At 36.5% G+C, this 26,841-nt stretch overlaps 2 long non-coding RNA genes across 4 annotated transcripts in view; one reads left to right on the top strand and one right to left on the bottom strand.

The window, feature by feature from the left end:
- Window positions 1-5,069, bottom strand: part of LOC108503463 — a 15,444-nt gene extending 10,375 nt beyond the window's left edge. The window contains exons 1-2 of one of the 2 annotated variants that reach the window (XR_001876843.1): window positions 5,042-5,069; window positions 4,489-4,578 (exon numbers count right to left, since the gene is read on the bottom strand). This is a non-coding gene — a long non-coding RNA (uncharacterized LOC108503463). Of the gene's footprint in view, window positions 1-4,488; window positions 4,785-5,041 lie in introns of those variants that run through there. The other variant, XR_001876842.1, reaches the window with a different exon arrangement.
- An 87-nt stretch (window positions 5,070-5,156) lies between these two features.
- On the top strand, window positions 5,157-22,297 carry LOC108503462. Of its 2 annotated transcripts, none has more exons than XR_001876841.1 (5): window positions 5,157-5,315; window positions 8,553-8,695; window positions 8,970-9,080; window positions 15,973-16,091; window positions 22,192-22,297. It is a non-coding gene; the product is annotated as an uncharacterized LOC108503462 (long non-coding RNA). The 2 variants fall into 2 exon arrangements; XR_001876840.1 differs by lacking the exon at window positions 22,192-22,297 and adding an exon at window positions 17,253-17,396.
- Window positions 22,298-26,841: the final 4,544 nt, after the last annotated feature.

The raw sequence follows: 26,841 nt of genomic DNA, 5'->3' as shown, positions 1-26,841 counted from the left end.
TTCTTATACATCTGAAATTAATTATGAGCTTTCAAAGAATTATTTTTATGCTGACAAAGCTGAAGTATCTTCTGCAAATCTTAACAAATATTTCCTCATGTAGGGTACTATGCCGGATGATACTTGATTCATGCAAAACTTAAAGCCCATGAGTAATTACATTCAGTTCATGGTATTACTCATACCCCTTAATGAAGATACACATTTAAGTAACTTGATGACTCTTTAGAATATACTGGGTCAATTAAAGAATTAGGGACTTTTCATGCGGGCTGATCACCAACTTCCCCTGGTCCTCCCCTCCCCCAGAAGTCCATTTTTGAATCACTGAAGCCTCTTAGAATTCTAAGCAACTCATAAGGCAAAAAAATAGTAAAAGACCAGAATGAGAGTGAGTTGCCAAACCAAACCTCTCTACACTGATAGACTATGCAGCAGACTAACGTAATAAGGGAAAAAAAAGGCTGACTGACTTACATTTTCCTAAAAAATCTATTTCACCTTGAATCTGTGTGTGTCCAATTCCCTCTGGAATTTTAAGAATGTGATTGCATGACTAATTTTAAAACTAAACAAAATTACCATGTTTTTTTCTGAATGTAATTTAAGTGTGTACACTTGTGCAAGTTTGGAGCTGTTTATTTTAAATGGCAAATGGAAGATGGACCCATACTGACACCAAGAAACACCAAAGAAATCCCCTGGGAAAGGCCCAACATAGGTCATTACACCCACTGTCCCTCCATCTGGCTAAACAGAAGCAAGGAAGTTTTCTAGTCTGCCACCTAATTAATAAGAGCACAATTCCAGAATTCATTTGCAACTCAGTACTAATGAGTATATATTGACAGCAAGAGTTTCTATTTTAGACATATTAGTGAATATAATTGTATTCCATTCCCAGTGATTGGCATTTTGGATCACACATCATAAAAGAGGGTGGAGATAAAGTTTTCCTCTCTGAAGAAATTCAGTATTGGATACCAGGGTTCCACAATAACAGCCAAATCAAATTGTTGGAATTTAACACTGTGAAGCACTTTTCTTTCAAATCACTTGATGATTTTGAAAACGTGAATCCATCTCTTACTATCTGTTTTTTAATCCATATGGAGCATCAATCCAAACTAAGATCTAGAAGTAAAACTACTAAAGCATATTAGAAAATCTTGGGGAAATGCACAAAAAGAATGGACAAGAACTAAAGTTAATTCTTTTTAAAAAGAAGTATAATTTTCCCTCTTCGTATTTATAGGACTGCAGATATATAAACAGAATTTTCCCATAGATCTCTCAATTTTTCCATTTTTTATTAACCTTGGATGAATTTAGATAATGTAATTTCTTAAGTTGCTTCTAAATTTAAAATAACAGACAGTGTTTGACAATTATTACATGCATTTTATATGAATAATTAATTTTTAAAAGCACAAACATTCTGGTACTTTGCAAACAGAGAGTCTTTACTGATTCCTGTATTACAATAGTCCTTCTCTAGTTCTGTGTATTGTTTTCAGAGGTAACAACACTGAAGGACAGGGAAATAGTACTGCAGCTTGTGTTATGCACAGCAGTAAGAATTTTAAATCTTACTATAGAGAATTGCAATACATTCCAGTGGAAAAATATTTTAAACGCAAGTATCAATACAACATCCAGAAGCCCTTATAAGAATCACTGAGGCCAATATCAGGGATTTTGAAGGCAATGATTCCTTTCATACATGTTCTCAGACTACCTTAAAAAGCTAAGCCCTCTGATAAGCTTGAACTATTAACTGTGATGAAGCATATGTGTGTATCACTTCACAAGTGGCAAAGTTGGACAAAAGGACATACAAGACAGCTGAATATTTTAAGCATATTCATGAACAAAGATTAGTTAAGGAAACAAAATTTATACGAGTTATCAGCAATAACAACCCTTTCCCTGACAATCTACAAATTTACATATTAGTATACAGTGCTCGTCATTAAAATCTAAAACTGTCACTTAAAACTAGTGCAATTTAAATACTAAGATATTATCACAGTATTTTCCTTGCTTTTCTAAGGTTAACTACATACAAATGACAAATGTAAAGTTGTACAGATGTGACCAACGCAATTGGAGTTACATAGCAAAATTCACAAAAATGCACCAGTAAGAGAAAGATATGTTATTTAAAATAATTTGCTCTTACAGACCACTCAGAGTCTGTGACTGATTTGCGAGTGTTGCATCCTCAGCTGTACGTGTGTACAAACAAGGAAGTTTCTGATGAAGTTCCAATTTGAACTCAAAGGGTGTGAGAAAAATGTTCTTATCACTTACCATGGTGGCACAGAGGGATAAGTCTGCTTTCCCTGAACATGGGCAAAATGATGAGTTGATTGGAGGAGAAGACTTCCACGGGACACCACAGTAGACAGGGCCAGGACCTATGCTGCTTACAGCAGAGTCTGACATGGGGCATCAGCAGCAGTCTGCAGCTGATGATAAGGAAGCTGCTACACTTCAGGCAGGGTCTAAATTTTACTTTCAGCTACTAAATCAGTGTATCACAGAATCAGAGAATACAGTGAGTTGGAAGGGATCCATAAGGATCATCAAGTACAACCCTTAACCCTGCACATGACCATCCCCAGGAGTCCCACCATTTGCCTGAGAGTATCATCCAAACGCTTCTCGAATCCTGTCAGGCTTGGTACTGTGACCACTTCCCTGGGGAGCCTGTTCCAGCACACAACCACTCTCTGGATGAAAAATGTTTTCTAACATCCAACCTAAACCTCCCCGACACAACTTCAGACCATTCCCTCGGGTTCTGTTACTGGTCCCCACAGAGAAGAGATCAGTGCCTGCCCCTCCTCTTCATCTCATGAGGAAGTTGGAACTGCAATGAGGTCTCCTCCAGGCTGAACAGCCGCTCCTCATATGGCTTCCCCTCAAGGCCCTTCACCATCTTCATTACCCTGCTTTGGATACTCTCTAAGAGGTGAACATCTTTTTTATATTGCAGCGCCTAAAACTGCACACAATATTCAAGGTGAGGCCGCCCCAGTGCAGAGCAGAGCAGGACAATCTTCTCCCTTGACTGGCTGGCGATGCTTTGCCTGATGCCCCTCAAGACATGGTTGGCCCTCCTGGATGTCAGGGCACTGCTGACTCATAGTCAACTTGCCATTGATCAGGACCCCGAGGTCCCTTTCCACTGCACTGCTTTCCAGCATCTCATTCCCTAGTCTGTACATACAGCCAGGGTTGCCCCATCCCAGGTGCAGAATCCAGCACTTCTCTTTGTTAAACTTCACATGGTTGGTGATTGCCCAGTCCTCTAATTTGTCGAGCTATCTCTGCAGGGCCTCCCTGCCTTCAAGGGAGTCAACATCTCCTCTCAGTGTCATCTGCAAACTTGCTTAATATCCCTTCTAGTCCCCCATCCCAGTAATTTATGAAGATGTTGAATAGCACAGGGCCCAAGATGGAGCCCTATGGAACTCCACTAGTTGCAGGTTGCCAGTCTGATGTCACCCCATCCACTATCACCCTCTGTGCTTGACCTGTTAGCCAATTGCTTACCCACCGTGTGATGTGTTTATCCAGCACACATTTTCTCCAGAAGAATCCTGTGAGAGACAGTATCAAATCTTTACTGAAATCCAAAAAGATTACATATGCTGGCTTCACCTGCTCAACTAGGGCAGTTACCTTGTCCTAAATGGAAATTGGGTTTGATAAATGGGACTTTCCTCTCATGAATCCATGCTGGCTGTGACCAATGACTATGTTGTCTTTCAGATGTTTTTCAATACCTCCCAGAATAAACTTCTCCATAACTTTACCAGGCACTGAAATGAGACTGACAGGCCTATAGTTTCTGAGGTCCTCCTTCTTGCCCTTCTTGAAAACTGGGACAATGTTTGCCAGCTTCCAGTCAGCTGGGATCTTTCCAGGTTCCCAAGACTGCTCAAAAATCGAGAGAGGTTTTGTGATGACATCAGCCAGCTCTTTGAGGATTCTGGGATGAATCCCACTGGGCCCCATGGATTTGAAGGGATCCAGCTGGAGCAGTAGATCCCACACATTGTGAGGGTCAACTGAGAGTAGATCATTCTACAGTCATGATCCTCCATCTGAGGGTGCTGAGACACCCTTGGTCCCTCATCCATATGGAAGACAGAGGAAAAGAAAGCATTAAACCCCTCTGCCTTGTCTCTGTCTCTGTTTGTGAGGTGACCATCCTCATCATGTAATGGGTTGATGATGTTTCTATACATTAATTGCCATTAATGTATTTGAAAAAACTCTTTTTATTGCTGCCCACATTTCTGGCAGCTTCCCTTCCAGCTGAGCTTAGGCTACATGAACTTTCTCTCTACTGTGGTAAGCAGCATCTCTGAATTCTTCCCATGTCACCTGACCTTGTTTCCACTGGGGATACACTCCCTTTTTTGCCTTATTTCCAAGAGAAAAACCCTGTTCAGTCAAGCCAGGTTTCTGCCTCACCTGCTTGAGTTCTGACATTTGGGAATTGCTGCTCCTGTGTCCTTAGGAGGTGATGCTTGAAAAGTGACCAGCACTGATGGACTCCAGCACCTGCAAAAATATTTTCACAGGGGACCTTACTAATTCCCTGAGCAACCTGAAGTCTGTTCTTCTCATGTCTGGAGTTGAGGTTTTGCTGGCACTTTTCCTCCTGTCAACGGAGTTTTAAACTCGATTGCTTTGTGGTCGCTGTGGCCAAGACGGCCACCAGTCTCCACTTTGCTCACAAAATCCACCCTGTTGACATGCAGCAGATCAAGGAGGGCATCTCAGGCTCCCTTAGGATCTGTTCCAGATTTTTTAGGAATCTTCTGGCCTGGGTTGTACCAGCTGTGTGATGCGCCCAGTTAATTTCTGGCAAGTTGAAGTTCCCTACAAGGACAAGGGCACTTGACTTGGAAGTGTCCCTCAGTTCCTCAAAGAATTATTCCTTGGCATCATCGTCCTGGCTGGGAGGTCTATTGTAGTCTCCCATGATGACACCCACATTATTTGTTTGCCCCTTGATTCTTACCCAGAGGCTCTCAACGCTCTCATTACCCTCTGTGAGCTCTATACATTCTACATTCTAATCCTTCTGTTACATACAGTGTCACCCCTTAGCCTCTTCTGCCCTACCTATCCCTCCTGAAGAGTCTGTAACAGTTCAACAGGGCGCTCCAGTCACAGGTCTTATCCCACCAGGTGTTACTTATGCCAGTGATGTCAAATCTCTGTGACTCAGCTAAAGCTTTGAGCCCCTCCTGTTTGTTCCTCATGCTGAGTGTATTAGTGTAGAAATATTTCAGGTATGATACACTGTAGCCAACCCCTCATGAGGCAGATTGAGGGATCCTGTTAGTGCTGGTTTCTTCGAGTTTTGGTACATCATCCTCTTGCTCATCACTGGCTAGCCTGGTTTTGTCCTCTTCCCCCTTTCAAGCTAGTTTAAAGCTCTCTCAAGGAGCCCTGCTAGCTCCTGCACTAAAACTCCTTTTCCCCTCTGAGAAAGGTATACCCCATCAGATGTCAGTAGACCAGGTGTTGAATAGATCATCCCATGGTCAAAAACCCCAAATTTTTTCCAGTTACACCAACCTCAGAGCCACTCATTGCTTTGATGAGTCAATGCCTATTTTTATCAATATTACTCCTTGTTACCAGAAGGATAAAGAAAATTACTACCTGATCCCTGATACCTCTACCAATCATCCCAGGGCCCTGAAGTCTCTTTTGTTTGCCCTTGGCCTTCCCTTTGTGTTTTTATCGCTACCAGTTTGAACTGGTCCTTTATAGCATGCCAGATTAATTTGGTCACTAAAGCTGGGATTTTCTGAAGCCAGTGTTAGTGCTGTTCAGCATACTACAGTATACAAAAGCACAGCAGATAAAGTCACATAGATTTTTCATGCATTTTGGGTCCTGATTCTGTCTTCTTCCTTACTTGAATCCATACCTGGAATTCTGTTCAGTACACAGACATCCACACTCTCAACAAAACACTACAGTCAAACATAATATTATACCCTCTAAGTTAAGCTTTTTCATAATCCCCTAATACATCATATCAAAATACCAATGCTTGTACATGTAAGTATGAACATATTGCATATTTGAAGATTTCATTACATGTATGCCAGCATGAAAATACACTAATTCATGTACTAGGAGACATTATGGTAAAGATAATCAAGGGTACAGACACATGGATTCAACTAGCAATTCCCATTCAATGGAGGCATTTTTTATCAGGTTAGAACTTATGTTCCCTGTGCTGAAGAGAATTTCAGTCTACATGGCTAAAGAACAAATTTAATTTAGGTTTGTTAGGTCCAGGATTTGCTACCAAAGGAAAAATATGAAATTTGTTTGATGCAGCATGGCTCTTTTATCTTTAAAGTGAAGAAAGAAGTCTTGACAGTCATATAAAATATAACATTTATCTTCTGTAATTTATAAAATAACTACACATAAAATTATTGATCTGAAATATTTAAAATAAAATATTCAAATTATTTTTGCGTAGGAAAAATGGATCCCTATGAACTCAGAATTTTTAAAAAGCATGTAAAAATAGTAAAACATTTAGAAGAGAATACTGAAAGAAACAGCATTGGTGAAAGCTGCGGTTTGTAATTGCAAAGTTAATTATCTTTGCTAAACCATCAGTTGTCACTTAGATAGACCAGATTCTAGCAGGCTCTCAGGGGACCGACTTTATTTCATTCCTAATGGCTTGGGACCCACCATTTTGCTGTCTCTGAACATTTGGTCACTGAATGCACCATTTATGGAGTATTGTTTAATTAAGGGCAAATTAAGAGAACTGTGCATAGAATTTAATTTCATATCCTGTGTAAATTCTTTTAAAGAGGGTACTAACTATAGGCATTATAACTTTTCATTATCCACTGTTTCTACAAGGTATTGACAATTTATTGTTTGCAACAGTTAAGAGTTTTGTTTACCCTTTGGGGAATTCCGCTGGCACTGCAGATTTTTGCCTCATCATTCCATTAACCCTTTATATGCCATTTTTACTATTTTGTGATGAGACATATATTTTAAAATGCGCTTTTTTCACATATATTAAAATATACTTACATAACTAAATAAAACAAGGCTAGAAGATAAAATGAATTATATGCATGTGCATATAGTGCACACGTGCAACAGGAATTCCTGCAGGACTAGCGTAGACTCCAATGTAGGCAGCTAAAATTCACTGACACTCCATATGCCAATGTCTCTGAAAAGAAAGTAAGAATACACAAAGACCTAGAGTATTCATTGTTGTACAGAACCTCCTAGTCTCTCCTTGGCAGAGACACTTGCTCAGTTTGGGTGTAGCTTCCATGAACTGGTTCTTCAGCTACCGCATGTGACCAGGGAAAATTTGCTTTTCCTTCTCCCTCATTCTCATCCAGTCCTTCTGCTTGAGCTTCATGATCTGTTTGGACTGTAATGCAGCACAATGGCTGGAATTTCACCAACATAAATAAATTCATGTTTACTGAAATCGACTATAAATTATATTGACTAACTATAAAATTATTGCATCTGGAGTGAAGAACCAATTCCATTTTATGATCATAAAAGCATATAGCTTGAAAACAGTTATTACTAGTCTTTGAAAGTAACAATCTGTCTCCAAAGAAAGCAAAAACATGTTTGTAGGATATTTTAACAATGACAGAAATGCACACTCTGGAACAAAGGTATTCCAAACAGTACAAAGCACAGCTTATATATACTCTGCAAATCTATTCCCAGTCTATCTAGAGCACAAGCGTGGGGCTCAAGTAACTGTCAAACATACATGGTGCATTTTACAGAATGAGTAGAAGCAAATAAAAATGAAGGCTCCTATCAGAAAAGAGTTCCTATATGTCCTACTCTCCTGACACCAAATCAGTGGCAATACCTGATTTGTTCAGAAAGATTGTATAAAAATAATCAGAGAGGTTAAGCCAGCAAATGCAATTACAACTATGCAGAAAAGAAGACTTTTTTTGATCCACAGTAAGCAATCTTTGTTTCAGTTCAAGTTATCTGCTGCTTTTTCTTCAGGTTGTGGCTGCTTTGGCTGAAGAGCTTTGATATTCACCCCATTCCTCTCCTCAATACTTCTGTTACTTCTAAGAGGGGAACAGTAAATTGCAATGATTGCAAAGTGACTGCAGGAAATACCAACCAGGTTAACCAGAAGACAAATATTCCATGTTAAATTGCTATTATTTCCGTATTCCAAGAAAAATTACTTAACCACTGGTCTTGGATTTGGATACGTCAGAAGGAATCTGCTCTCTGTCTTATGTAAATGAACCTGCCCTAATCTTTCACTCACACCCCTAAAGATGTAAGATCCTTGATGTATACCAATACTGGAAGAAATTAGTATAGTATCCTCATAAAAATAATGTTGTTTACACATCTTAACTTCCTAACTTATTTTTTTTTAATGGTGTCAAAGCTGATACTGCAAATCATTAGTATACATTTAAAAGCTCAGAACATAAAGGATTGTTGCTGTTGTTTCTCTCCAGATATAGCTGCCTATTTCTGAGGAAATTGGATCTTCAAAACATGTCTTGCTGGAGAAAGAAGCATTTAATTTTTTTAAGAAAGTTCATTTGTCCGCTTGGAAAAAACATACAAACTCTCACTGCAAAAGCAATTATAAGACAAAGTAAGCACTAAGAATTAAGGTACTACCTTAATGACGACTGCAGCATCACTGGTGTGACATAATAATACTGTAAGAATTATACAGCATCCAAAACCTGTCAAATGAGATTTAGGAATATAGTTCAGAAGTTATCCCCCATTGAGTTACTGCCCATAATCCCGATACAAATCCTGTAAAGTGTTAGTGTGTGGTAGCCCATATGCTAAGGGTAGCATATCACTTCAAAGCTGTCAGTTTTAATTTCTGTTTTATTTATTTTCCCATAAATCTACAGACATACATTTCAGAGGATATATATCAAGTAGACTGTATCCACACAAAGAAGCAATAAAGTGATTGTTTATTCCGACGTGCTTCACCATGAAGGGTTCACACATTGGAAGGAGTAAGTGTAAATGCTATGTTATGAGAAACAGGTGGGAAGATTTTGAAAACCTGGAGGACCAGAGATGAGGGATGAGGGCATGAAGCATGGATTCAAGAGGAAAATATGGATTTTTGTGTGCATGCAGAGGGAGAACATAGGGGAGATCCTGTATTTGAATAACAGGTCTATCCCGATTCCTTAAAGGAAAACTGTGACAAGAGTTACTTTAGCCCTTTGGCTGAAAAAGTAGCTATGAGCTCACTATCTGGAAAGATAATCCCTAGATATCCTGGTAAAATTCTGTCTGTAATTGACTATGATTTGTTGAAAGAGGAATGATGTAGGAAAAGGTAAATGAAGAACTGGCCCAAACCTTGTCTTACAGCTCAAAGCAATCCAGTAAACATAAAAGTTTGCAGGAACTCACTGCCAGTTGTATTCTTTTCTAGTATGATATTTTGCAGAGGTAGATCCTTTGCTGTGGCAAGGCTGTGAGAACCTGAAATAACCCATTTAACACAAAATCGGTTCTCTTTCTATTACACTGCAGTTTGCACTCTAAACATAACCCTAAGCCTTACATCTAAGGGGCATGACTATGAAGACTCTCTGAACCCTGAATTTCCGTATGTTCTTGAAAAAAAAGAATGACAAGAAAGCTGGGTCAGTGGCTGATCCCATATAGACCATCTTTACCTTTATCATACCTTTCTCATCTTTAATTCTCATGCCAAAGACAAGGAAACTCAGACATAACCTCACTAGGTATGTCTACATTGCCAAATTAAATAGGACGATTAAATGAGAACTGGAATCCTGGTTGTTCTTAATCATTAACTTCTTTCTCACCTTTGACCTAGCTCCAAGTATCATCCTGGTCATAGTTCGTTCTCAGTATAGATTCCAAAAGGGATATGATGACACTACCAGGTATGCTTCTCTCTACCCTACATTATAAGCCACTTTTCCAACTGTACTTTTTTCAGCAAATCCGCCATATCCAAAAAAACCAAAACCACTAAAAATTCATATATAAGGCCTGATAACAGTTTAGTATACTATAATAAAATTACAGAACCAGCCCCTACTCTGATATGATCTTTTCTATTTAAACTAACTCATTATCACAAAAACTGAAGAAAATAATTTTTTCCAATAACACCACTGTGTTTCTACTGAGCATTTCTGATACAAATAACTGACATAGTTTACTTGTAGAATCAAATCAATTTCTAGATATCTGTCAATATAACAGAGATGATAAGATCACGTCTAGTGTAAGATTGGTTTTAAAATTTGCTGGCATCATGGATCCAATTAATGAAAATATTTATATTTAAGTTCATACCACATGAACATTGCAGTGTGTACAATATCACTGTAAAATAAATTAATGTATTGAAGACAATTAAGCTTCAATGAAAATGTGTCTCAATAATTTTCTAAAAATAAGTGAGGTTAAATCTATTTTTATCAAGAGTAAATTTGAAATCGGATGTTCTTTATTTTAATCTTTCCTGTCTTTCACTCTCCCTCTGATAATTCTTCTTTAGAATAATAGCAGCTATGTCTACATGTCATTTCTCAGAATCCAGATGTGCATTAGACCATCTCATAACCACAAATATAAATCTCAAATCTTTAATCCAGTGGTTTAGCTCTAGACCTGTAGAAACAGTGTTGAAGATTGAAGCACTGGCTCTCCATAAGACACCATCTGGACTCTACAGCTAAGATTCAAACACTGGACATAGCACAATCATGTGAAAGTTACTCACACAAATGGCTGCTGTCATTTTCTTTCTCCATGTACTGAGTTTGACTGCTTGCATACAGCACTGCCCTCTCACTGTCTCTGCATGTACTGAGACAGACAGACACAATGAATGAGAGCAGTTGCAATTAACACAATTTTCTTTCAAGAAAATCAATGTTTTCTGTTCTCACTCATGCAAACTAATTTCTCTAAAATTATCATTTTCAAATAATCTGTACACACTGGATTCTTCCATCTGAAAGACCATCAGGAAGACTTGTTGGCAATTTACCTCAGTCATAAAGAATTGGATTCTTAACATCAGAAATTATCTGCCACAAAAATTTGGATGATTAATCCAAATGATAGTTAATCCAAATGATTCAAATGTCTCATCGCTTTAAAAACATTTAAATAGATATAACCATTGTGAGCAAGACTATACTCACAAAACAACAATAAGGGTACTTAACAAAAATAATGGAGATCTTTCTCATACGTTCTACCACTCATCTTCTCCAAGATACAAGTCAGAATGACAAACTTGTGAGGTGAGAGAAAACTGCATTCTCACAACCTCCAGGAAAAAATGAGTTATGCTCCGGGCCTAAGACCACTGAGAATCCCAAGTAAAAGAGGTGACATTCTGCTTCTTAGATATCTCATCTATTTCTCCAAAGATTCAGGCCTTGAAATTTCACTCTTGTATTAATACTTCTTATTACAAACTAAGCGGGTTTTTCATTCAGCACAAATGCTTCTACAGATCCCTGTCTAGATCCTGGTCGCCTCCCTAAACAGAGGAACATTTTTGTATCTGTGTAGAAAGGCATCTCAGTTTAGCCATGATTATAAGAACCATTCTGAGACAAATCTCTCAATGGTATCTCAACCTAAAGCTCATTAAATAATTAAAAAAATATATATAATTTCTAATGTGATTTTTATATTGTTAGTGTCTTTTTTAGTTAGTGTCTTTATATTGTTAGTGTCTTTATATTGTTAGTGTCTATCTGCAGAAACAGATACAGTAGAGCATTCTTTGAAACAAGTAGAGGTATGGAAGAATTTTAATCCAACTAAAACAACAGTTTACCCGACTGTGTTCTCAGCCACAAACCATGGGAATGCTTCCCTGCAGGTTGGCAGGTGCGATTTGGAGATAATTGCAGCAAAGGGAGGGGGCCATCACTGGCTTGTAATTCTCCTGGAGAGACCGTAGGTCTTTTTTCCTTCTGTGTAACCTTGTATGATAATTAGTCCAATTCCACCTGTCTGCTAAAGTAGCTCTTACAGTTGGGTGTCTGTAGTTAATTGATACTGTTCTGGATTAGTGCATGTTCTGTGCTAGTCACAAGAAATGGGCAGAAATAATTTTTAAAGTCGAAAACTAAAGCTGGATTCACTGCAATGTCAGTATTTTGCTTCAAAGATTTGTTAAATGGTCAATCTGATTGCTATCCTTTTCGGAGTTCAGATGTGTTGCAAGTTTTAAATTGAAAACCACTTCTCATGAAGAAATACAGCTTTACATACGGCAAAATTTAACTCAAAACTGAAAAATAGAGCAAAAAACAATTTCCAGTAATCTCTTGGCTGTGATAAATAAAGATATGATAAAATAGTCAGGGTCACCTTGGCAGTTAAGTGCAAAAACTTGTTCTTAGCAAGTTCATGGGTTTGGAAGTAAAGATCTATCATCAATAGCCTTAAATATGTCCACAGATTGAGAATGAAGTTGAATCTTAGATACAGATCCTGTAACTAACCATCTGGATATTAATTTTGCAAGGAACTTTAGCAGGTGCCTATATTTATATTTCAAGTGTTCATGGACAAAAGGTTAAGAATGTTCATAGAAACCTTGGCTGAACTGCTGGCTGCATATCAGACAATAAATCTATTTATAGACACATTTATATATAGGCCATATGACACCAACAATCCATATTGTATATGCTAACTCAGCTGAAGGCTTCTCAGCAGTGTAGGCAGAATCAGTTTTATGGAAGCAGCAATATGGGTCACAGCAGATGGGAGAAAGAGGCTAAAAAGATTCAGAGGAGGCTTCAGCGGACAGAACAGATGGGTTGTGGGGGGAGAGAATGGGGTTTCTGGAGTAGGACTGGAGCTAGAAAATCAGAGGTCAGTGAAGGTCCATGATATTCTGGGTAGAAAGTGATTGAGAAGACTAAAAAGGCTGGAGAAGCTAAGTGAGGATTCAGTGGTGTTGTGTTATCAGGGTAGTGACAGCTCTTCTCCTCTCCTTCTGCACTTCTGAGAGCTTGACTCATTTCATGGGTAATCTTCCTCTTCCTCACTTCCCTGAAGCACAGGACTTTTGCTGTCCACCCTTTGCTTGTCACCCATGGACCCACCTTCATCTACTACCCTTTCCCCAATAAGAGGGCCTGTAGCATCCTGTTCTCCCACAGAGGCAAGACCTATTCTTAGTGGGATTAGCAGCAGTAGAACATTGAAAGGCGTGGATTTCTCCTACACCTTCCCGAAGGAAAGACAGACAGAAAAGTGACCGTCCTTTCCCTAAGAATCTGCACATCTCTAGGTTACACCCTGTTTACTCACTGAGGGTTAGCAACAGCAGGAGAGGAAGATGGCTGTATAAAGCAGGAAACAAAGACCTGCTGTTCAGCCTGGAAAGCCAGGCCCCATCTTTGGCATAGATGAAGCTTACAGTCTGCTGCCATAAGCTGCTGCCTACCTTGTCTTTTGGCTTAATACAACTCCGTATGTGACTGAGTGTTGTGTGTATATACATATGTGTGTATGTATACAGTCTAATCCAAGAAATAATGATAAAAACACAATAATGAGCTTCCAAGTATTATCAAGCCTATTAAGCTGCAAATAGTTCATTGAGGACCAATTTCTAAGTGCTAAATAGTACAGCTAGATTTTGCTTTTATGCAAAAATCAATGCAAACACATGAATCATTGAGAAGCATGCTGCAGCCTTCCAAAGTCAGTTTCTAATTAGCAATCCATTGATCCAAATAGCTAGTACTACAAATAACACAGAAAAAAAAAAGTGTTCTACCAAGTGTATGGAAAAAAGAGTCAATTTTTCTGCCCTTTACAATTAATTTCAATTTTTTCCAGAATTGAGGAAAGTGCCAAAGTTTTGCATCCTTATTTCCTACATTTAGCAATGCTCCTTGTTTCATTCTGTCCCATTAGTTAGAAAACTTATTCTGATTGTGCATGAGAACTAAAAAAAATACAGAAAACAAATGAGAGAAACCTTTGCAGTAATGTTTTTATTACTGCAAGATTTCTCACCTCTTGGAACAGGGGAATTTACTTAGCCTTATTATCCCACTAAAATAATGTACATTTGTCCTGGTGTTTTGAAAGATATTTAGAATGGTTGAAAAACTGTCATCAGACTGGAATAAAAACTAACTTAGACTTAAAAAGGTTTTATTTATTTGGGCTCAGAATAAAACATGTTAATATGTGTAAATCCTTCATATATACTGTTACTTGCAGAAATGTTTAGCTACGTCCTATAGGAAGCCAGGATTCATGCAGCTAAAAGTCATAGGAATAACATTCAGAAGTAAAGGAAAACACAGATTTCACCATGGATATTATTTCAATATGAGCAAGGAAATCCAAAGAACTTCTCTAGTTGAGATCCCCTTTTCAGATTTTCCGCCTTTTCTGTGAAAACAAGAGTATATTCTAAGACTGAACTGAGTCTAACAAAAGGGCTGAAGACGGTCAACATAAATTTAAATATTACATAGTAGCAGCTCTATGTCTTGCACATTTTCTGGTTAAAGAATGAGTGGTCTGGTTTTGGTTAAAGTTGAGGTCTGCTGCAAAAGAACCATTATTTATTCTGTCTTCAGTGATCTATGGGGTCACCATCAGCCTTCATTTGGTAGTATGTATTTGGTATTTTCCAACCCTCATGACCTTTATTCATCTTCAATTTTCAAATAATGTAAAGGCTTAAATCTAACTGCTACATCTCATGGTAAATTGAACTATTTTAAAAATGTGTTAAAAATGTGGGTTGCATTCTGTAAAGAAAGCCAGTCTTCAGTATTCACAGGAAAGCATATAATGGTGCTATCTGAATAACAGAAGTTATTCCAAAACTCAGTGAAACGCGCCATTTAAATGAAAGCTTGGGATATGCTTTTAATTCATGAGTTCAATATGTGCAGAAAAAAGCCTGGGATTTCCATCTTTATCGGTATCTGCACATTCATCTATTTGTTTAGAAAGAAACAGCTCATTTGAGAATCTTGGTGGGGTATTTCTATCGAAGTACTGAGCTTATTAAAACCAAAATCTTTTTCCTTAAACAACTTTTTTACCACCTCCAAATTACAGGCTGCTCAAGGAATTTAAAAATTATTTTAAAAACAATATTTGCTGAAAATTTTAAATGTTAAATATATCTTTTTTTTTTTTTTGTCATGGCTCCATGTGTCTGATCACAAACGAATTCCAAATCACTGCTGAACAGAATGTTGAATAGAAGTGATTGTAACTCTAAGGAAACTGATGAAACAGTTAACTAACAAGAATGCATTGCTAAAATTATGAATCAGCCCTGAAGCTTAACTGAAAACACTAAAAATAATCCTATACCTGAATCTTTATTAACACTGTTTATCTAGTGTATATATAGTGCAGTTCTATCCTGAACCTTGGGATAATTGCATAGATTGAAAATAGAGGCAGAGTTTGGTAGAAAAATGCACAACACAACAAAAGGAATCTTAGTTTGCTGTCAATACTACTTGCTATAAATAAAGTCAGACTGATCAAAAGCCTTTTCTTTGTTCCTGTGTTGCCTCTTGTAACGCAGTTCTTAGACACTGAACATACAAAATAGGGTCCATAAAGCATATTTATGAGTTGAAATTTGACAAAACCCACAGAAATCCTCAGAAAACCATGATTTTTTTTATTAAATTCCAAGACATTTAACACAATTTCTGTTCATCCTGGCATCCTTCTTTTGCTTTGTGTAACTTTTCCGATGATGAAATGAACAACTGTATGAAAGCAGTTTTTATTTTCTGTTGGCAAACATCGTGAATTTAAGCATTTTTTAACACATATTTATTAAATTATTATTATTATTGCTCTGAAAAACTCTTGTTTACTTGGTAGGCAATAAAGGAAAAAGAGATGTCTCCCTCCATTTTCATTTGAACTTATACATCCTGGAAAACAGAAAAATGAGGTGCAATGACAAGAAAAGAAGAGTGGTGTCATCAGCTTAAGAACAGGTAGGGCACTAGAGTGATAATTAGTACATAGTCATGCAAATGTTCCAGCAGTCTGATATCAGCAGTGATGAAAACACAGCCTACTTCTCTATTTAGAGATCATTAGAAAAATCATCAGCTCTACTAATGCATATAATTCTCTGTATAGTTGTCACACTTCTTCCTGTATTTACCTTTCACTCAATGACAATATAGAGAAATTTTCTGTGTATTCTTGTTTTCTATAAAATCTACCAAGGCAATACACTTCAGATTTCAGTTCACTTTCTTTTAGTTATCTTGATATAATATGGTCTAACCTTCGTATGTGCCCACAGGACTCATGTATGCTTTCTACTATGCAGGAAAGCAAAGCAGAAACTGTTTAAGAAGCAGCCTGTCAATCTAATGAGATATTTCAAATCAGAATTCTTCCAAATCAAACAATGGGTTGACATTTCTGTTGAATTGTGTTTGGTTTCCTCAACTGTGAACAACTGAGGCACAAATGCAATTAACCCTGAAAATCTACCCATTGAGTAACATTCCTTTTAATAATAATTCCTATTAATTTAAATTCTTCATAATAATAATAATATTAGCAGTCCTATTCCTCTAGCACTCAGTAGTGTCTTTTGATAGTAGAATTGCAGTGGTCACTTTTCAAAACTCAGGATTTGACAAAAATTGCTAAGTAATTATCTACAATGAAGTGATGAAAGCAACAGGAATCAAAAGCTTTTCATTCTCAAAAATGTGGAGAAAACCCTTTCAAATCTCAAAACAAATGGCTGTTCCTTGCTTTAAATACATGTAGAAGTGTGAGAGTCTCAAGCACTAAACAAGTTGTCAGTGTAATCATGTTCAACAGTGAAAATACTTGATTTTAGAACATTGTGCCTTTAAGTGTTATGCATGTGTCTTCTCTTCCAAGTTCCCCCCAAAAATTATACTAGGCAAGATTTTGAAATGAAATTTAGAAGTGGTAGCTGGAACTCAGCAATAGTTGACCCATGTGAAGTCAAATGAACTTGTTGTGTGTCTTGGATGTTATTTTAGCAGTAATCCAGAAAAACAACCTATAGCTTCTTCAACCTATGTCTCCTGATTGTCAGGCAATGATTCTAGGCTTAAGACTACTGTACAAAATATGAGTAACTAATATTGCCATTTTTTGGAAAGACACAGAGCCATAGTGAAATCACAGAGGACATCATGGACATTTAAGTCTACAAGAGAGTACTGCAAACCCTGAACTTATGCAGTGACAGACCGCAGCAGAGCAGGGAGAGGTTTCTCCGAGTATGATGTTGTTTCAGGCACACTTGCTCCCTGAACATTCCTTTCACGTTGGCTTAGCTGACTGTACTTTGTTCTGCAGGGTATTGTAATGCCACATCTGGGTCAATTAAACTCTGTTTGCCGTAAAAAATTATGTTGAATTCTGCTCCTGGACATCTCAACTTTATTTTGTTTTCTAAATTTCTTTTGTATTAGGTTTTAGTATTTATGAATGTCCTAAAGTTCCATTGAATATAGTTATTTGATGCTTACATATATGTCTGTCTCCCCACTGAACATAAGCAATGAACAGTATTAATCCAACTGGAGAATGTCTCACAGGAAAAAGGATTTTTTTTTCTTGTTTAGAAAGTAAAAAATAAATAAATAAATTCTATTAATAAATAATGCAAGGCCAAATAAATGCTCATGTGCCTGATCCAAAACACGTTAATTTTCTGTTGAACATTTTACAGGAAAACAAAGAAAACAACTTCAGGTGTGAAAGGGAAAAAAAAATAAAACTAAACAAAGTTTTCTTTAGAGACATTTAAACATTAAGATCAAAGAAAGTGCCTGGTACTCTTACTAAATTACAGGCAGCCAAGACTGTTTCACAAGTACAATATTCACAATGGAATTTCCTCTATTTTTTTGCTCTGATTCAGTGCTCTAAGAAGCTCATTATTTCAAGTCCTAGCTAGCTGCAGAGAAGTTATCTGAGAGTTAGGCTGACATTGATAATACATTAAAAAGCTTAGAAGCATATTGCTACAGCACCTACTTACAGTAAGATATTTGTAACATGAAACAAATAAAACTATTAAAGTATTCCTGCCTTTGACATCTTTAGCCATCCAAAGCTGTGAGGAAAAGGAAAACAGAAAATCTTGTCATGAAAATAATATTTTAAAATGTCTCTTGAAGAAGAGGCTTTGCATTATACCTTTCCCTTTGCTGCTGCAGTCATGAAGGAGTAGAAGCAGTCAGTCCAGAAGTGAGGAAATGCAAGTTATGGCATATGATTTATTTCCCAAATCTAAGGAAACATTGCAGCAATTGTAGGGAAAGTTAATATTCCTTCTCCAGCTCAGGTAACGAATGAAGAAATGGTTCTGTTCTTTAATAAAAACATTAACCAAAAGTCCCCAAGTGTCAAAGGGTTTTTAATGATTGCACGCTCTGCACAGTACAATCTTTCTTAAATTTGTATTGCTGATTTATCCAGACAAACTACTTCTGTGCTTCTGATAAGTATATACATCTTCTAACATATACTTTTGGGATTTTGATTGAGTAGCGATATTCAACAAGATGTTGCAAGTACACAGAAAAGAAGAAAGATCCAAGAATATTCCATAATTCATTTCAATGCATAAGTTTTTCAAAATGTTTAAATATCATCGTATAAAGATTTGCACAAGCCTCCTCCCACAAAGTACTAACACTTGATCAGTGAAAAGAGGTGCAGTGGCAACATTTTCTTTTGTTTTTGTAAAATTTCAGTGGACAAACCCCCTAGGACTCTTCAAAAGTCAAGTATTTCCGAGTCTCATGAGCCCATCAAGACATTAATTCTTTGCTTTCATAGTAAATAAAAATTAAAAGAGGACAAGAATCTATACAGTTGCTGTACTTTCGTGCCTGCAGCGTTCTTGGCCTTACATAGGTGTAGATTCAGCTACCATTCAGAAGATTTTCTTTACAGCCATAAGGGCCAGATGCACTTATCTGAAGTTACTTTTTTGTTAGGAGTTAATAACAGGGTAGCGGTTGTTCTCAGTCCTCAGATGTGCTAATAAAATTTGTGTCACTAGTCACATCTAAACTGTAGTCTGTATAGGTAGTCAGTCAGAATTTCAAGAAGGCCAGGACCGCCACGTAGTGTGTTGCAAGGCACAAGTCTCCTGTATCTTACGTACAGCCATTGTGATGCAGCAAAGAAAAGGTAAATGTAAGCAGTCAGGGGAAATGTGCTACAGTCAAGGTATTTCCAGAGTAGACAGGGAAGAGACTATATATTGGTAGGATCTTATGTGGAATACCAAAAATATAAAATATATAAAATTATGCTCACTAAGACAAAGTAGAGGAAACTCAAACTACGAAAGATAAAGATAACAGCTATGCAATAAGCAAAAAATATGGGAGAATGCTAGAAAGGGTTTCTTTGCTTATCCTAATGGAACAAAAGCTGAGATAGGGTATACGCTGCCATCAGTAAATACAGTAGTGATAAACACTAAGAATGAATGTCAAAACTGAGATTGTCAGAAGAATAAACTGATATGATCAAGAGTAAAATTCTTTGGGTAATTAAAAGGCATTTCACGGGGTTACAGCAAGGAGCGTCTGGAACCATCCTTTAAGTAAAGCAGTGATGGTAAAAATATATTTCATAGATCTTGATCCTTTTATTAAGCCATTATATCATGTGTTCCCTCTGATAGCAGAAGAGTGGTCCTAATGCTCAACCTTTCTTCCTTTCTGCCACTACCTTTCCTTCTTAATTTCATTCAGCTGAAATATATACCAAAAGCCCAAAATACAGTTGCACGGCTGTGTTTGCCATTGTCATTGCCTCTTCAGCAGTGTCTTGTATATAAAGCAAAACAGAAATAATGCAGACAGTTATTACAACACAAAAGTTAAAATAAATGCATTGTTGTTCTGCTATTAACAAGCCTGAGAAAACACTACAGCAAATGACAGCCAAGAGGTATATGACCTTTATATAGCTGTATTTCTTAAACGTGATATTGAGATAGATAGATGATAGATAGATAGATAGATAGATAGATAGATAGATAGATAGATAGATAGATAGATAGATGATAGATAGATAGATAGATAGATAGATAGATAGATAGATAGATAGATAGATAGATAGATAGATATGCACACAAGATTTCAGCAAGCATCAGCTGGCACATCTATTTAGACATTCAAATGTATTTTATCTGACAATGTTGATTTCTCACATTTATTTCTACTCACTGGGCATAGAACTGACTGTGTTATGCCAATGTTTGCCATGTTAACTACTTCTAAAGGTTACCAACTACGTAATCATATATGACTTGAAAAAGTAGTTGAATTTCACTCTCTAACAAACTGAGTTCTGAGTCATTGGTACTTCTTTCTGCTGCAAGATGTAAGCAAACCAACCCCCACCCTACCCCTAATATACATGTTGGAGAAATAAAAAAAGTCAAGTAGATATGCCATTCTCATTCATTTGTATATGAAAGAGCTGTGAAGATGTTACTCCCTTTTGGTTGCAAGACAGTGCTCGTATGCCTTCCTGCAAAAACTTCACAGAAACATCCTGACCTCTTCAGATGCTTTTTGTTCAAATATTTTCAGTTGAAAAATAAAAGCCAAAGGCTTGTGATGCATCTCCTAATTAAGACAAACAGCATTCATTTCCATTTTTAAATGCTATGTATTATTTTGCCTCCATCTTTCTTCTTTTTCGCTTTTCACTGTATCTCAACCATCAAATATAAGACTTCTGATTCTCCTGCAAACAAAGGCCTGCACAGCTGTTACTTTGCAACAAGCACATTGTGGGCCCCATCCAAAGCTCATTGAAGTCGCAGTCTTTCAATTGACTTCAAAAGGCTTTGGATAGAGTCCTTTTTTAAGCTATATCTTAATCTGTGATGCATTTTTAAAGCTGGAAAATCTTAAATGCACTGATGTTTCTGCAGTTTATTATAACAGAAGATACAAGAAACATGTGCAAACAAAAAAAATGAACTAAGTTAACTCTGCACAAAATGTTAATATGAAAGGTACTCTTATGATACTGCTGCCAACTACTTTTAATATCCTAATAATGTATTGTTAGTCTGTGACAATACAGAATAATTTTAAATCCCCATTCATAAGGACTCCAATTATAATCTAATTCAGCTCAGATTAACTATGCTTTGATGGCAATTTCCTTATACAAAAAAAAATTAGTCTAAGATAATGTGCTGCAAATATAGTTTCAATGCTAATAAGAGGCAGTTTAACAGCATAGAGAAGTTCATTCTGACTACCTTTTCATTGCAGTGATAAACAGTACATAAAGCACTTCAATTACATATTTAATATAAAAAATGAAGTTGTAACATACAATTTAGGTAAACTACTGTTAGCTTCACTTTAGGTTTCCAAATTCTTCAATAAGCAAAATTGTAACTTTGCTACTTTACACAACTGTGACAGAGTTGAGATCGGTGTTAGCAATGTCACTACAGATGCATCTGTTTCATACAATAATTTCATTGCTATGAAAAACTGCAGCAGCTGTAAGTGGGACATTTCAGTTCATTACTGCTTCAGCCAAGCTTTGCACTGAAAATTATTCAGTAAACTTTCATGACAGCTTTTGATTTTTCCTATATCTTACAACACTCTTTTACTGCCATGAGTTGCTTTCTTGCAATAAATGTAAAATGATATGGAGCTACATTCCTTATGCCAGCTGAAGATTTGATCCAAAAGCTGATTCTGACATCAAGGCCCTGGCACAAGGGCAAAACATAAATCTAAAGGAAAAATCAGAATAAAGATATCTGCTGAAGGTTTTAATCTCGGTGAAATACTGAGTAATTCTTTTCACTAGAGCGCAAGGATTACAATGCCTATAATCTTTACTATTAACTTCTAATTAACATAATTTTCATTCATCTAAAACCCAGTAATTATACTCCAACCTTCCTCTGTGTTTTTTTAACTACTATTCAAGAGGAAACTTATAAATGTGTGAAATTTTTTGACTGATACATAGCAGAGACAACCAGAATTTCACTTCAAAAAAATTCTGTTACTTTATTTTGTATTTCAGAGTAAACAAGAAAGGGGTAAAAGGGAATTCTTCTGAAACTCTTTCGTGCAAACAAGAGTGAGCAGAGAGCAGCCTAGTTGAGACTGACAGCTTTGATTAAAGGGACCTGCATGGAATTTTGTAATGTTTTATATCAAGCAGACTAGTGCACTCGTCTTCTTTGTCCCCAAGTAGTGCAGATAACTAATTACAGGGACAAAATCTCTTCTAAGATGTTCTGTTCATTTTCAGAAACAAATATTGCTTAAACCAGATTAATTCTATAATGGTTGTAAAGCAGGTCTGAAAATTGCCCGCAGAAGACCTAGAACTGAATTCCCATTTAGGAGCAGAGACATAGAACAGGATTTTCAAGTTGTATCTTCTCTGAAAAGCATCTTAACCACTCAAATTAAGATGAATGTGTTCTTTCTGACACCACAAATTCTGTCACTGACAGATATTTTAAACATATCTAAATATAATACTTTTTGCTTTTGAGGACCCTATGCAATCCAAACACAAACAGAACTTTTTAGCGTAAAAGACTCTCAATTTTGACTCACCGTGAGCCTATGATACGGTCAAGATATGTTTACACATCTTTTTTTGGTGATAGCTAAAACTAATCCCTTAATCTCCACAAATCACTTTACTGAAATTATGACATTTTGAATAAACATTGGGTTTGATTAATCTTTTTGAATTGTTGATTATCCCTCTTACTTTTTGAACACTTTATTTTTTTAATGATTTTACTGAAATGAAATGTTGCAATTTTCTCCAAATTTGAATTGAATCAGTGACTTTCATTGTGGGTTTTTTTCCCAATGGAATAAATCTAATCCATTTTGAGAGGAAAATGGAGATGCTAACAAACCAGATTTTAAAGGAAAAAAAATATTTATTTATGCTGTAAACTATGGAGTAAGTCCCTTTGGTTACTGTCATTTTCAAAGTCCTTTTAGTATCGGAAATGAGATTCTTCAAACTAATTACCCACTGACGACAAAAGAGAGAACAAAAGCCTCTTGGGCTTTGGTTACTACACCCCAGGTCCTGGAAGGCAGAGGGTTATACCGCTGACCAGCAGATGGAGACAGTACTCTTCTTGGATGTTAAATTCCATATTAATGGAGTCATATTTCCTAGGCTTTCACTTGCTCATGGTTTTGAGTGTAAGCTTCATAAATTCAAGTACCTGGAGGTTTGGGGTTTTTTGATTGGCTGAACACTACTAAATAGTTTTATCTGTAAATCCCAAATGAATATTTGGAACTGCATTCAGTGTGAGAAAATCCACATGTTCCAGTTCAAAATTCCACTTCTCTCAATATTCCTTAACCATAAAATATTTTCCCACAAATATTCCCATCCATAAATTCCATAACTTTAATTTTAATCGAAAATATGAGTTTAAAAATTGATTAATTGAAAGAATTTTTTTAAATGAGTAGTGAAAGAATAGATTTTCCATGAATTACAACCACAAAGAATCTTGAAATGATTCATCAATAAGCTCTGAACCCTGTACCTCCCACTGCTCAACAGAGTTGTGTCAAACAGCACCATCATCTCTCTGATTTTTCCCTCGACTCCAGAGAAACGCACAGGCTGGTCACTCTCTCAGAAGAGAAATACCAAGCAAAGACTGCCATATTTATTCTAAGGAAAAATTGGAAGTGGTACATCAATTATTCTAGCCACTTGTGTGTCTAATATCTAGAACACCAGAATATTTTGCCCCTTTTTGTTAAGAGTTGCAATACGAAAATTCTGAGTTTACTTATATGCTAAATTCTGGAGAATAGCAAGAACGTTTTCTCAAGCATGATATTGAGCCAGAGTAAATAACTAAGACTGAAGAGAAGAGAAAAAAAAGCACAGTTTACTGTTATGCAATGAATCTACCAATGACTGTTCCTTTTATGTTTGGTACAAAGTGGCTTAGCCAGGTGAAGGTTTGACAGAAGTCAGAAAACAGCTAAAGAAGTGCAGGATCAGTAACAAGAAGGGCTTTACAAAGTAATCAGATTGAAATTCCAGATTTCTGTATTTACAGAGGCTTGATTCAGCTTTAGAGCACAAGAACTCAAACCATCCATCACTAAATAGATCATACTGGTAGGAACTAACAAGGGTGAGAGAGTAGGATTTGCAATTAGGGACACAAGGGGACGGAAAGCACACAGACCACGTGCTTCGAAACATGTGGTAGAAACTTTAACTTTCTCTCTCTATAAAACATTGATTTATTTCATGACACAATAGAAAAAGGAGAAAGGTCAAATAGGAAAAGTAATATTTTTCCAAAAGTGGCATTATCAAGCTCTCATCAAGAAATGGTATGTGTAATCTGGTTGCAGATGATTTCCTAAAACAGTACATATTATCCATCATGTTTCCATGACTCAGTATAATATCAAATACAAAACTACATGTGACTGAATGTTGTTAGCTCCTACAGAGTCCTCCTGCAGCACGCTGTCTAGAAGCAGAAAGTGTAATCATAATGAGCTCATGAGTTTATGGTAACTTTGGGTAGCCTGAACTGTTTTTTTTTCAAAGGAAGGGCATGCGCATAGTACTTCCTTTATGTTGGAGAAATTGAGGTTTCAAAGTTGAAACTGTGCTAATAATAATATCAACTTTTTAGAAGTCCTTACAAAGTGCAAAAATCATGTTCATTAGTGGATACATTTGTTCCCAAAATGAACACAGGTAGAATTTTTTCTAACAAAATTGAAAACATTATTTTATTAAAATCATCATCAGTCACCGAATGAGTTCAGTTCATGTCCTGATAGGTCATAACAACAGACATTCCACTTTTAGACCCATCATATTCTGAGACATTATTATTATTATTACTATCCTCTTAATTGAAAAAGTTAGGACCACTGCCAACCAACACAGCATTTTAGCTCTTCAGCAGATACTGAGGAGTATTAAAGTGTAATGGGAACTATGCTGTTTTGTACTATGTGTGTTCATTTTAGCTTCAGTCCTAATACTTCGTCTGCTTTCTGATTTCAAGTATCTATACCAGTGATTGCTTTTCCAATAAATTCTCTACATATATGAAGAGAAAAAAGGAAGTATAAGAGCTATGACAGTGTTGTGAGTGACAGTCATCCATGAGTTCTCTAATGGTAGGGAAACCTCAAAAAACTAGCTGTTGTTGGAGTGGAACAAATCAGACTTAAAGGGATGGTGCATTTGATTTTATATTTGCTGCATTTTGCCTTCAGCAAATACTACTGAACAAACCCTTTTTCCCCCCAAAGGGATGGCTAGAGCTGGTTTTGGTTTGAATCTATGTCAATATTTTTACTTCAGGCAAACAAAAGTGATTAAGCTATGGTTTGAATAAGTTTGTCAAATCAGTCTTAAATAACGAAATTAATTCTGAGCTATTCAAGCAAACACATGAAAATAGAGATAGCAATAACTTCTTGCTTTCCTAACATTTCAAGTATCTTTTTAGCTTTTAAAAAATATAAGGAAAATGAGTTTGCTGCTGCAGTATGTGGAGTACAGGCATACTTATATGTACATTTTAACTCTTTAGAAAGGGTTAAGGGTGAACATTATGATCAGTAGTGTTTAAGAATGGTATAAGTTAACCTTTACAACTGTCAACGCAGGGGCATTTCTTGTTCTGTGGTCACACTTCAGTTACAATAAAACATGCTTATGGAACACACAGTCAAAACTTGTTGTCAATTATTTAGTATTCCCATAAACCATTAGATGGTCAAAAATATCTTTAATTGATTCCATCTCTACCTACACTACTTATTATTTATTAGTATAACAAACTTCTCCATGGGAACAGCTAATTGTACCTCCCTAGTGGCCACTTCAAGTGGAATAAGCATTGCATAGTGCTGCCTAAGATACTGCTGAAAGGTCTTCAGCATTTGGGATTTGATTAAAACTGTATTAGATGTACACATCAGCAACCATTGCTAAAACAAAACACTAATTTAAAAAATCCTTCTGCTATACTGCTTAACACAATTGAAAAGCCTTGCATGTATGGAAAGAGGAGGGTTGGAGAGTTTGCTGTCTCTTTCCCCTCACCCCCAACAATCATTTTGTAATAGAAATAATACAGCATTCTCTTGTGCAAATGAGTGTAAGCCCTACCAGCTGCACTGTGGGAGAGACCTTTTCCTCTGACATACATGTAGCGCAGCTAGTGACTGCTGTCAAAGCTGTATGTTTTTGTTTCCCTTTTTTTTTCCTAAAGACATAATTGTTAATCTGTTCTATAGTAGAAAAGACAGATGTTATGGAAATAGTAAGCCACATTGTGTTTAGACTGTTCTGTGACAGAACATTCCATAGGCAATGTTTCACAAAGGAAGGTTTGGTCAATAAAGTACACATGAGACATGCAGGTGAGTTGCAAATACTACTGAATGATATTAACATAAGAGAATCTACAGTATATAGACCAATATAAACCAAGATTTTACAAACAGATATTACACTGATAATTGGATTAAAATGTAACAAAAAGTGAGCAGATATTCTTTTCAGTTAAATTAGTGTTCTTTCGTCACATTCCGAGACCCTTTGTTCAAATGGGCATTCTGTGAAAATCTTCAAAGATGCAATTCAAAATATACCTGGCTGATTCAGATTACTCTTACCCATTTTGTG

This window comes from Lepidothrix coronata, unplaced genomic scaffold (assembly GCF_001604755.1).
Source record: "Lepidothrix coronata isolate B3197 unplaced genomic scaffold, Lepidothrix_coronata-1.0 Scaffold139, whole genome shotgun sequence".
Classification (NCBI taxonomy): Eukaryota; Metazoa; Chordata; class Aves; order Passeriformes; family Pipridae; genus Lepidothrix; species Lepidothrix coronata.
The sequence above is the reverse complement of the archived record's forward strand: the minus strand, read 5'-3'. Positions and strand labels throughout refer to the sequence as shown.